Source organism: Schistocerca gregaria, chromosome 1, assembly GCF_023897955.1.
Source record: "Schistocerca gregaria isolate iqSchGreg1 chromosome 1, iqSchGreg1.2, whole genome shotgun sequence".
Lineage (NCBI taxonomy): Eukaryota > Metazoa > Arthropoda > Insecta > Orthoptera > Acrididae > Schistocerca > Schistocerca gregaria.
The window spans coordinates 566,085,359-566,098,455 of record NC_064920.1 but is presented as its reverse complement, the minus strand read 5'-3'; positions in this window follow the sequence as shown (position 1 = coordinate 566,098,455).

The window sequence follows — 13,097 nt, the reverse complement described above, 5'->3', positions numbered from 1 at the left end:
AGTGAACCAAGATATTACTCTATCAGTTTCACTCCAAGGCATGAGCACAGGTATTAACGGCAGTGGCAAGCGTTTCACGTCTCGTTTCGGCTTACGCGGGCGCTACATCCGCCGTTTGTCCAGGACTGAGAAGGGATGAGGCACTCCAAATTCCATGGGCACGCCCTGAAAGTCAACAACGCCGCCGCACTGGACACCGCTGTGGCTCCATTTAGCCAAATAGCGTCTAAAGGACACAATGCATGTGCATGTCCACAATCAAACGCCCATACCTGAAAACTGGACACCGTGTAAGTTAATTTTATTTTTCCTTCTCCTTGTCACCAATCTTCAGCAATGATTCGATATGGCACATCACAATTTCCTGATGATGATGATGATTAGTGTTTTAGGGCGCACAACAAGGTTATCAGCGCCCTGTCCCAAAAGATCAATTCAGAGCTCAGTTTCCTCTCTTTTTCTATCTATTCATCACAAAGTAGCACTTCCGCGACTTCATTCGCTGCTTACATTCCATCCTTCACAAAAATAACTTCACCACACACACTCCCTCAGGTGCTATGGAAAATAACACTGATACGATTAAAAGTACGGCGTAGTGACATGCACATATGCAGGTGGCGGTAGTACTGAGTACACAAGGTACGAGGGGACAGAGCATCGGCCGAACTGTCATGCGACTCTGGTGATTCATGTGAAAACGTTTTCGACGCGATTATGGGCGCTCAGCGGGTATTGAAAGATCTAGAGCTGCAGCGTTCGCATAGAGTTGTCAGTGCTAATAAACAAGCAACACGTCGTTGAATAATCATAGAAATCATTCTGGGATTTACGGCAAACCTATTAGTCGGGACAGTAATGGCGGAAGTTTTGCATTAATTGGCTATGGCAAGTGACAACTGCCTGCAGTGCCTCTCCTGGTCTCGCGACCGTATGGTTTGGACCCTAAATGAGTCGAAAACGGTGTCCTGGTCAGGCGATTCCATATTTCAGTTGGTAACAGCTAATGGTAGGGTTAGAGTGTGGCGCCGACACCACCACGTCATGGACCAAAGTTGTCAACAAGGCACTGTGCAAGATGGTGGTGGCTCCGTAATAGTGTGAATGCACTGGATCCTCTGGTCCAACTGGACCGACCATTGACAGGAAGTGGCTGTGTTCGGCTACTGCAGCCATACAACTACGTAATTTGTGTTAATGACAATGAGTCTTATCGCATGACCATAGCTGTTTGCGATTGGTTTGAACAAAATTGTGGACAAATCGAGCGAATGATTTGGCCACTCAGGTCATCCGACATGGGGGATAATCGAGAGGTCAGTTCGCGCAAAGAATCCTACACCGGGAAAACCTTCGCACTTAATGGCCGCTATAGAACCAGTATGGATCAATATTTCTGCGGGAGACTTCTAAAGACCTGTAGCGTCCATGCAACATCGACCTGCTGCACTACCCAGGGCAAAATGAGGTCCGGCGTCCCATCGTTCTGTGACTTCACCACATTTTTTGTCCGCCCCTGGTAGCTGAGTGAGCGGGAATTCAGTACCAGTACTTCAAGGAAACGTCTAGTAACTCACATTTTTCGTGCTGTTGTTGACACATTTCACAATAGTATGTTGTTGAAAGTAATAATAGTAAATCTAGTATTAATAATAATAACCAAGCGCAGAACTCTATTTTTAGATGTTTCTTGTAATAATAAAAGTAATACTAACCTTTATAATGAAATGTACTGACCTTTGTTGAAGAAAATTAATTATTACATTATTCACGTAGGATAAACAGACAACTCTTTAAAATAAAGTTTAGTACACGCTTCTTAGAAAACATTATATTGTTTTTATTTTCAGACATTTTGTGACTTTGCCATGTCCAGTTTGGATAAAAGTAGTCACACAAATTTCACAAAATCATAAATATCAAACTAACGCTGTATTCGAACATTACGGGCCATTTTATTCTACTCAACCGCACTAACCTATATTTCTCTACATTTAGAGCTAGCTCTCATTCATCAAACCATTTTTGACTAAGTCATCTTGTATCCCTCTACAATCACTTAGCTTCGCCGCCTTACGGTGCACCACATCATTATCAGCAAACAAACTTAGATTGCTATCCACCCTAACCACCAAATCATTTAGGTATGTAGAGAATAACTGTGGTCCTATCACACTTGCCTGGGGCACTCCTGACAATACCCTCGTCTCTAACGAATACCTGTCGTCGAGGGCAACATACTGGGTTCTATAACTTCAGAAGTCTTCCAGGCAGTCATATATCTGTGAATCCATTCTATATTCTCGTGCCTTCTGCAATAGCCTATGATTGGGCACTGTGTCAGAGCCTTCTCGGAAATTTTAAAATATGGAATCTGCCTGTTGCCCTTCATACATAGTTCGCAGTATGTCATATGATAAAAAGGGCAAGGTGAGTTTTGCACGAGTAATGCTTTCTATATCCGCGCTGATTAGTTTTGTTCAAAAATAAAAAATTATTACATTCGAAACGAGAATAGGTTCAATGATTGTATCAAACCGATGTTAGGGATACTGGACTACAAATTTGCGGGTCTGTTCTTTTTTCCTTATTTACACGAGCCAACAGCCCTTTTTTCAGTCGTTTGGGACTTTGTGCTTGGCGAGGCATTCTCGATAAATGAAAGGTAGGTAACGGGCCAACGCTGTAGAGTACTGTCTGAGAAACCGAACTGAGATTGCAACCGGTCTTGGTGACTTATGTATTTTCAGATCTTTCAGTTCTTTCAGTTATTTCTCTACACTAGGATGCTTATTACTATGTCGTCCATGCAGGACTCTGTTCGGTGGTCAAACAACTGTGTGTTGGTGCGATACTCCCGCGTGAACGAATTCTTCAACTTGAAATTTAATACATCTTTCGTTTCGCTATCTTCAACTGCCACACCAGACTGACCAACACGTGAGTGAGTGGAAGCCTTAGACCCACTTAGCCATATTACCTAAGACCAGAACATTATCCGCTTCTCTACTAGATCTTCTGCTAGGGTGTGATGGAGGTAGTTGTCGTATACTGCGCGCATGGATCTTCTCACAGGCACACGAATCTGTAAGAAACTTTCCTTGTCGTCATTTACTCATTCTCTTTTGGACCGAGAGTGGAACAGTCTCTGCTTCATTTGCGTTATGTGAATCTCATCCTTAAACCACTTCCTAGGTACCAAATTTTCAGGTCCACGATTTACAGACTGCTTAAACTTTAACCGTAAATCATCAACGTCCATTGTACTGAAAGTCAGTGATGTGAACTCACTGTGTAAGTGAGGTGCTAGTAATTGTTTATCTCCTGTTTCTAGTAGAAGCGCTATCGTAGCCTTCTTAACATGCTTATAATAATAACTGTATCGGGTCTTTATGACCTGATCATTACATGTGCAATTATTAATCTTTGTAAGGAAGGAGAATCACATAGCAGTCAGTCGTAATTCCATTAGTTTTTATTATTCTTGCAAAACCAGATTTCAGGTATTTCAGGTATAAATCTTGATTGTTATATAATGAACTGTATATGACTTAGTCCATAGTTAAGGAACTTAGTGTTGAATGTGAAAAATGTGGGGAAGCCCCACAGCTACAGAAGCAGCCTCGCTGAGTACAAAAAGTGTGGTTGGCGCGCCATTCCGAACTCTTCCATTGTGACGGGTAAGGAGTCTGGGCGGGACAGTGCTGTGGTTGACACCTTGCTAGTAGGAGCGGATCATTGTGGCTCATATTCCTGAGTCTTAAACGCCAGAATTGCTTAAGGGCAGTATGTATGGTCCCAGGATGCTGCATTTGGTGATACCATTATGAGTGCATTGTTTTTGGTCCTATAAATATCATTCCGACGCCAACAAGACAAGGAAAGGAAAGCGCGAGGCCAACAGTATTGCTATGAATGCATCGCCGCCAGATTAATACCCACTGGATTAGATCCACCAGTGCCACCAGCCTTACACTAATATGTTTATATTTTACACTTTGAAAAAAACCAGTTATTTATGAAATTTGGTTGATTTTAATAATAATTGTGGTGTTATTGAATGCTCTGTCTTATACCCATGATTACCCCAAATCACGAACCTCGAAGGGATTCCTATCCCAATGAATTTGATTCCAAGTGTCCTAATGTATTATGAGAAAATTGTCGATTTTGAATTTAATGTTGTCACTAGTGCAAACAATTATGTTTTTGAGTAGGTAAAAAGCCGTTTATAAGAGCATATTTTTTATTTAAAGTGTTACAGTTGGTTTTGCTTTACAAAATTAATAATTAATGATAAGAATACTTACCAGTTTTGTTAACGAGCGTTGTTGTTCAAACCATGAAACTTAAATACCCTCTTATACTAGGCTAGTTAGTTAATGAAGCAAAGCAAAGGCTGCTTCAGAGCCATTGTAGTTAGATTTGCATTCTGTTTCGTTGCTTCAACCCGATTTCAAGAAATAACTGATTACTGTGTTACCTATTCTAATGCAAGTTGGTTAATGCAGAGCATACAGACCCTGTCCAGAGCAATGGTGTCTTAGATTATGATCATTAGCAGAGCTCCTGGTTTAAATTTAGAGTCATTTACAGCTTTTCCCTGTCTTGTATTTATACTAATATCGTGTGTGTCGGTGGATGGTTTTATAAACTGTTGCACCTACACAATTTAAGGAACGTGTTGTTCAGAGGAGCACGTTACTGTTCACTATTTCATTGGGCATTTGTTTCTTAATAACACATTTATCAGGAAGGATAAGTTACCATGTTGTGGCATGAACAGATATAAGGAAAAAGTTTAGTGTGCTTGTGATGGAGGGCTATGTTAGCCTTAAGACAGCCTTCCGCTTGATAAATTAAGCTTCAAACAAGAATGTCTAATTAGGAAGGCACCCGGTTTTAATACGTAGTGTTACAACTTGCTTCTTTGCTGAGAAAATGACTAATCTGACGACTATTCCTGACCCACCTGCTTACTGCTATACTGTGCAGGAGTGTTTCGGAAGCGAGTCCCAGATTGATTGCTCTATCTCCATTACATTATCAAACGCACAACTTTTAAAAAATTTCTCTAGAATGTGTAACGTTAGCATCAATTACACATTTAAGGTGGTCGGTGATACCGTTATAATTGGTAACCATGACAAGACATTTATTGTTTTTGCTCATAAAAAACAAGAAGAATCGAGTGAAAAACTAGTGTGGTTCGGGTAGTGAATGTCAAGTGGCATGACGGTGCAATCAAGTCCGTCAGAGTGAACATCGCTAGCCATTGCAAATAAAAGCAAATAGTTTTATATACATTAAGCCGGCCGATGTGGCCTAGCAGTTCTGGGCGCTTCAGTCCTGCCTCGGACATACATGTATGTGACGTCCTTAGGTTTGTTACGTTTAAGTAGTTCTAAGTTCTAGGGGACTGATGATCTCAGCTGTTAAGTCCCATAGTGCTCAGAGCCGTTTTTTTGTATTATCATTCAGAATGGAAAAATGTGTGAATACAGTAACTATACCGAGTGACAAAACTCTACCATCTGGTGAGCAAGATGTATGAAACAGGCGAAATACTCTCAGACTTCAAGAAGAAGATAATAATTCCCATCCCAAAGAAAGCAGGTGCTGACAGATGTGAAAATTACCGAACTATCAGTCTAATAAGCCACAGCTGCAAAATATTAACACGAATTCTTTACAGACGAATGGAAAAACTGGTAGAAGCCGACCTCGGGGAAGATCAGTTTGGATTCCGTAGAAATACTGCAACACGTGAAGCAATACTGACCTTACGACTTATCTTAGAAGAAAGATTAAGGAAAGGCAAACCTACGTTTCTAGCATTTGTAAACTTAGAGAAAACTTTTGACAATGTAGATTGGAATACTCTCTTTCAAATTCTGAAGATGGCAGGGGTAAAATACTGGCTATTTACAATTTGTACAGAAACCAGATGGCAGTTATAAGAGTCGAGGGACATGAAAGAGATACAATCGTTGGGAAGGGAGTAAGACAGGGTTGTAGCCTATCCCCGATGTTATTCAATATGAATATTGAGCAAGCACTAAAGGAAACAAAAGAAAAATTCGGAGTAGGTATTAAAATCCAGGGAGAAGAAACAAAAACTTTGAGGTTCGCTGATGACATTGTAAAGGACTTGGAGGAGCAGTTGAATGGCATGGACAGTGTCTTGAAAGGAGGGTATAAGATGAACATCAACAAAAGCAAAACGACGATAATGGAATATAGTCAAATTAAGTCGGGTGATGCTGAGGGAATTAGATTAGGAAATGAGCCACTTAAAGTAGTAAAAGAGTTTTACTATTTTGGGAGCAAAATAACTGATGATGGTCGAAGTAGAGAGGATATAAAATGTAGACTGGCAATGGCAAGGAAAGCATTTCTGAAGAAGATAAAGTAGTTACTATCGACTATAGATTTAAGTGTCAGGAAGTCAGTTCTGAAACTATTTGTATGGGGTGTAGCCATGTATGGAAGTGAAACATGGACAATAAATAGTTTGGACAAGAAAAGAATAGAAGCTTTCGATATGCGGTGCTACAGAAGAATGTTCATGATTAAATGGGTAGGTCACATAACTAACGAGGAGGTATTGAATAGGATTGGGGAGAAGAGAAGTTTCTGGCACAACTTGACGACAAGAAGGGATCGGTTGGTAGGACATGTTCTGAGGCATCAAGGGATCACCAATTTCGTATTGTAGGGCAGTGTGGAGAGTAAAAATCGTAGAGGGAGACCAAGAGATGAATAAACTAAGCAGATTCAGAAGGATGTAGGTAGCAGTAGGTACCTGGAAATGAAGAGGCTTGCACAGGATAGAGTGACATGGAGATCTGCATCAAACCAGTCTCAGGACTGAAGACCACAACAACATACCGAGTGAATGAAAAGAAATAGTGTTGGGCGTCATGGGAAATGCTATCAGTAGCAACAATAGTAGTTCAAGCGTGAATATAACAGATGGCTCTAGGGATATGTAGCTATCCTACATGTAATATCGCGAATACGTAAATGACCGGATGGAGATGCTGAGAACGTCCCAAATCATACTGCAAAAAACAGCGAACTAAATGATGTGGATGTTGTAGACGATAGTACTTGAACAAATTGGTTGACATGTTTGACTCGTCACAAATAAGAAAGGAACGAAAGAAGCACATGAGGAAGAGGCAGAACACGAAAATTCGATAGAACAAGAAAATAGTCAACCGTTGACTGTGCTTGACTATTTAACAGTGTTGGCCGATAAAAGTGAAAAACATAATTCATTGGTCTTGACAACCGAATTGCAAGCCATCGTAAAACCCAAGCTAGCTAATTTGAAGCAGTAAAAACACAGGTTAGCGATTTCAAAAGTGAAATGAAGACTAATGACACAAAAATAAGTGAACAGATTAAACGGGTATACCAAAAACTAGGTTCTTTAAGATCTCCTGCACTGAAATGAAAATATTATATATATATATATATATATATATATATATATATATATATATATATATATATGAAAATATGGTTAATATGCATTGGTAAATTAGTGATATTAATAAAAGAAGCGATGTTGAAGTCATTAACATCAAGGAATAAATAGAACTTTTGGCAGTCTCGATAGTGGACGAAAAACTTAAGTAGTAGGAGTATGCAACAACGAAATCGCACATTTAATAAGAACAGGTTCAGATACTGAAGCAATTTTAAGGATACCTGTTGTTGAATGCAAACAAATGTATGTTCAAAACACTTCACAAATTCAGTTTAAAACTTCTGACCTTGAATTTAAAATAAGAGACGGGCCTGGTGAATTATTAACGGAAACCCACTTAACAAATTGTTGGAATGCGACGAAAGATTCGATCCTGTCAAGAAATATAATGGATGGCATCCATTAGAAGATAGAAGACAGAAGCGAAGCCGCTACGTCAAATAATAGCTTCGTAGTCAAGGAAAGAGTGGGCGATTTATAGACGAAAGACAAGACAGGAGTAGAAGTACAAATAGTAGTAAATGCCTTGGTCCATTATTGGGGAACTTTGAGTTGAGTGTAAAAGATGTGGGGAAGTCCCAAAGCTACAGAAGCAGTCTGGCAGACAGGAAAAGGTGTGGTTCGGGCGCTATTGTCAGCTCGTCCTTTGTGATGGGTACGGAGTCTCGTCTGAGCAGTGCTGCGGTTAACACCTCCCTAGTAGTAGCGGATCATTGTGGCTCATATTCCTGAATAGCTTAAGGGATGCTGCATTTGGTGATTTCACTGTCGTATGATGGTTTGTGGCCGTATAATTATAATTCCTGCGCTAAGAAGATATGTAACAGGGCGAGGCCAATAATATTGCTATGATGGCGTCGCCACCAGATTAATAGCCATTGCAAATAGCGCCGCTAGTGGCACCATCCTTCAGCTAATTTGTTTGTATTTGGCACTCTGTAAAAGGACCAGGTATTGGTGAAATTTTGATGATTTTAATAATAATAGTGGTGTTGTCAAAAACTCTATCTTATAACCGTCATTATACCAAATCACAAAACTTGACAGGAATGCTATCCTAGTGTACTTGATTCTGAGTGTTCCGATTTATTATATACAGTGTTTCAGCTTAAATTTAATGTTGTGATGCCATTTGTACAGTTAATTATATTTTTGAGTAAGACAAAAAAGGGTTTGTCAAGGCAAATTTGTTATTTGAAGAGTTACAGTTTGCTGTGCTTCAGTTAATTAATAATTAACGATAAGAATTCTTACCATTTCTCATATTAACTGTAGTAGTTTTGTTAATGCACCATGTTCTTGCAACCATAAAAGTTAAAGGCTCTCAGGTTCTAGGCTGGTTAGTTAATGAAGCAATGCAGAGGCTCCTTCAGAACCAGAGTAGTTAGATTTCCATTCTGTTTAGTTACTTCAAACCGAGTTTAAGAAAGATCTCTTTTGTTTTACATATTTAAGGCAGGGTGGTTAATGCACAGCATAGAGATCCTGTACTAAGCAACGAAGTTATAGATTATGATCATTAGCAGAGACCCCGGTTTAAAAATAAAGTCATATCTATCATTTCCCTGTCCTGTGTAGCTACTAATTTCATGTGTGTCGGTAGGTGGTTTTATAGACTGTTGCACCTACTTCAATTAATGTATGTGTTATTACTTTTCACTGTTTCGCTGGCAATTTTTTTTTATTAAAGCATTTATCTCGAAGGATAAGTTACCCTGTTTTAGTCAGAACACATATAAGGAGAGTGTTTAGTGTGTGTGTGTCAAGGGACGGAGGTTATTCTTAACACTGCCTTCTGCTTGTTCATTTTGCTTGACACAAGGATGCCTAATTAGGCTTTCATATGTAGTGTAAGAACGTGCTTTTGTGCTGGGAGAACGACTGTTCCTGACCCACCTGTCTGCTGTTGGTTACACTCAGCTGGAGAGTTTCGAAAACGAATCCTAGTTTGACTGTTCTGTTTCCATTAGGTTATCTCACGGTGAACTTTTATAAATTTGCTTACAGAGAATCAATTAAAAGTTGTGTGGCCTCATGGCCATGAAACAAACAAAACTGATTCGAATCTGCAGAAAACATTAATATTTGGCACAAAATTTGCAAAACTGTAATTCCCCTCTCTTAAACCCCACTCTATGGTGAGGCAGGGAGAGTTATAGTTTTAGCTAATGAAAATTTACGAAGTAAATAAGTATTTTATATCTATCGGTAACCATTTTCCACGCAAAAATGAGAACATGGATCTTCTTGAATTACAGCGCCAACTGCCAAGAATCAAAACAAATGTTTAAGACAAATTGCACGTAGGTTTTTTTTTTGTAGGATCTGATTCTGTAATAAAGAAGGGGGGTTCCCTTTTGAAATTTTGAAGTTGCCTCCCACCCCTACCACAATGGGCTGGGATGGCAGGCTAATTTTAGCACCAGCAGATGTTCTCCACGAAAATGATCTACTTTCGATTCTACACATTCTTTCGTGTGAAGCTTATTTTTCGACTTATTCTGGTTGTGAAGTTAAAATGTACACCCTGTATTTTACAATATTTTTATACGCGTGCAGCTTATGTACGTTTGCCAAATGTCAAGAAGATCCTTTGGTATTTAGATAATGGGAAATGAAGCTTATGAAAGCATCTTTGTCATATAAACCCAAGTAAACAGCTGTTTAGACTAATCATGTATCTAGTTCAGCTTTTGCCTTTAAAATATCCTCACATTAACGTAAGGTGGTGACAATATAAAGAAAATACGGTCACAGAAACCACTATAATGTTCATGACGAGCATAACAATTTCTCGTACGAACGTGGAGTAACTGAAATTGGTTTGTTATACCAGAGTTGACGCAACCATAATAAAATGGTGATTATAGTGGCTGACATACGTTTGGGAATTCAACTTTTGGTACGTCAGATTCTTGCTGCCCGACATACCAGTCCACACAATGAAACTTGTAGCCACACCGCGTCGTTCGGTCAACTGATGACAAAACATAATGGGCGTCGCTCTTAAGCAGAACCATTCGGAGTGATGCAGAGTGATTGTCCTACATTGTACCGTCACATTTGATACCTTCGGAAACAATCAAAAATAACGACGAAATACTCCTCTGGCGCTCTGGTCTTCCTCAGTCCAGGAATGAAGATAAATGTTGTTGTGCGGGGACCGATAATGACAGGAGACTCACTGCAAATACGTCGTCCTCAACCGCATTCCGTGGTATTAGCTCCGGTCCCATGAATCACCAGTGATTTGCGAGAGTTCTGGGGATAATGGATGGCGCAGATCGCGGAAGCGGCGTTACGTCATTTGTTGCTCTGCAGGGGGGGGGGGGGGGGGGGGTACTAAGGGCCTTTCTAAATGAGGGAGATGACACCACTCGGTCCATAAATACCTATATAAGCCTACGTAAACATACAAATAGACTCTCCCTCCCTCTTCCTCTCTCTCTCTCTCTCTCTCTCTCTCTCTCTCTCTCTCTCTCTCTCCCTCCCTCTCCCCTTCTCTCTCTCTCCCTTCTCTCTCTCTCTCTTACACATGCACACACACACACACACACACACACACACACACACACACACACACAGAAATACACAAACACACACAAATGTATTTAGAGAGAACCAACAAAATCTGTACCCCTTACTCTTGGAAACGCATCGCGAACCTTTCATGAGCGAGTGTAGCCAGTGCGTTTAGTTTGATGATGATCACTGCACCTGTGCACTGTCCTTTTTAGAGATGCCTGTTTCCCCTTAACTGTACTGCCTAATGAGATGTTCCTTATCAGTATCTATAAATTTACAGAACTTAAAGCTTTTCTCGTCATTCATTAGTACTTCCGTATCTGACTTCCTTGCGTATTGCTTCTTACTGACTAATCTCTTAAACTTCGGCGTATTCTTCACCACTGCTACATTGTGATCTGATATCATAGCTGCTGCTGCTGCTTGCGCCTTGCAATCTCCGTCTAATCATGCTATAATCTAACTGAAAATCTCTCGTATCACAGATAATTTTCCAAGTATGCCTCCTCCTCTTGTGATTCTTGTACAGAATATTCGCCATTACTAACTGAAATTTAAAAGAGAACTAAATTAGTCTTTCTCCTCTTTCGTTCCTTGTTCCAAGCTCATTTTCTTCTATAACCGTTTCTTTCCCTATAACTGCATTCCACAATCCCATCACTACTAGAATTTCATGTCACTTTACGTTATGTAGAACCCTTTCATTATCCTCATATACTTTCTCTATCTCTTCATATTCAGTTGGCGACATCGACATGTATAGTTGAACTGTTTTCTTCGGCGGTGTTATGCTGTCGATTCTGATATGAACAGTCCTATCACTGAACTGTTCACAGTAACACACTCTCTGCCGTACCGTAACACTCTCTGCCGTACATTCCTATTCATAATGGATCCTACTCCCTTTATAACATATTCTGCTCCAATTGATAATACCGTATACCAATCTGACCAGGTATCCTTGTCTTCTTTACCTTGTAGTCCACTAACCCCTGTTATATCTAGACTGAGCCTTTGCATTTCCCTTTTCCGATTTTCAATTCTCCCTGCAGTGTTCGAGCTTTTGACATCCACACCATGACTCGTAAAACGTTACCCTTTCGTTGTTTACTAAATCTTTTTCTGATGGTCTCCTTTCCCCTTGGGCGACCCCTCCGGGAGATTAGAGTGGGGGACTATTCCGGAATCTTTCGCCAATGGAGAGATCATCATGACACACCTTTAATTACAGGCCACGTATCCTGTGGATACACGATATTTGTCTTCAGTGCAGTGGTTTCCGTTGCCTGCTGCATCCTCATTCAGTTGATCATAGCTGATTCTTTCGCCTTTACTGGCATTTTCGCACCCCATGGACATGAAAATGTCCTTAACCTCAGTCCGCTCCTCTGGTCTCTTTGATAAGGCCGTTGGCAAAGTGTGGCCCGAGTGCCAAAGCACTCAACCTCACTTCTATTTCCTCAATCACCACGCAACGCTGTCTTAGTGCGAGGAGGGGGAAGAGTAGAAAACTGCGAACGGGCCACGTTTAAATTACATCGCAATCACACAGCATACTACTTCATTGCAAGTTCACATCTTTCATGAACGTAGATGAAACACAAAACAAATTTTACGTATTATTTAATTATTTCGGCACACTGACGACATAATGTATTTCTTAACTGGTACGAACAGTCGGCATATGGCCAGGTACACTCAAGTTGCCACGTAATCGCAACGTACTTTGTTCAATAATCGAGAAAATGTCAGTAATCAAAAGTTAAACAGTGGCGAGTTTTGAATCCAGGACCGAGAACTCTTCGATTGCTACTCAAAGACGCTACGCCTAGCACACTGAACCACAACCGATGAACAGCTAATTCAAAGCGACTTATATCGTTGACATTCTTTCATCTTAAATTTTAATCTCACTACTGAACCTTCCATTTATTTCCGTCATTGCTTTTTCGATACATGAACTGAAGTGGGAGCGTAACACTAAATCGCTGTCTCAGATCCTTTTTAACCCATACATCCGCAGCTCGTGGTCGTGCGGTAGTGTTCTCGCTTCCCGCGCCCGGGTTCCCCGATT